Below are 1,038 nucleotides of genomic sequence, written 5' to 3' on the forward strand. Positions count from 1 at the left end.
TCACAGGTGGTGTTACCCAGAGCTCAGTACTGGGGCCAGTGCTGTGTAATACCTTTATTGATGATCAGGGGAAACCTCCGTTAAGTTCATGCATAACACCAAGCTGTGTGGGTTATTGATCTGCTGGAGGGCAGAAAGGCTCTGCAGAGGGATCAGGACAGGCTGGATCATGGGCTGAGGCCAATGGTGTGAGGTCAAGAAAGGAAAAATGCCAAGTTCTACTCTTGGGTCACAACAACCCCAGGCAGTGCCACAGGCTGGAAAGGACCTGGGGGTGCTGGTGACAGCAGCTGAACATGAGCCAGGCTGTGCCCAGGTGGCCAAGAAGGCCAATGGCAGCCTGGCCTGGATCAGCAATAGTGTGGCCAGCAGGAGCAGGGCAGCGATTGTCTCCCTGTCCTGGGCACTGGTGAGGCCACACCTTGAATCCTGTGCCTGATTCTGGGCTTCTCAATTCAGAAAGGACATTGAGGTGCTGGTGAAGGATCTGGAGTATGAATCCTGTGAGGAGCAGCTGAGAAGAAGGCTCAGGGGAGATCTTACCAACCTCTACAACAGCCTGAAAGGACGATGTAGTGAGGTTGGTGTTGGTGTCTTCTCCCAGTTAACTAATGACAGGACATAAGAAAATGGCTTCAGATTACCATTGGACATTTGGAAAAATTTTATCACCAAAATGGGGTCAGATTTTGGAATAGAGTGCCCAGAGAAGTGGTGGAGTCACCATCCCTGCAAGTGTTCAAAAAACACATGGATGTGTTAGCTGGGAACATGGTTTAATGGTGAAGATGGTGGTGTTGCTGGGTTAATGTTTGACTTATTGACCTTAGCAGGTTTTTTTCAGTCTTAATAATGCTTTGATTCTGTTCTATAACTCCATCAGAAACAGCTGATGCAAAGCTTAGTTCAGATGATTATTGTAGTTTAAAATAAATTGTTAGAAGCAGTAATGATGGTAGGCCTTTGGCTAAAAATGAAGCCAGAAAAAAGACTTCATTAGGCTAAAACAAAGAGAAAGTAAACACTGAAAGAAAAAAT

This window comes from Poecile atricapillus, chromosome Z (assembly GCF_030490865.1).
Source record: "Poecile atricapillus isolate bPoeAtr1 chromosome Z, bPoeAtr1.hap1, whole genome shotgun sequence".
In the NCBI taxonomy this organism is placed as follows: Eukaryota; Metazoa; Chordata; class Aves; order Passeriformes; family Paridae; genus Poecile; species Poecile atricapillus.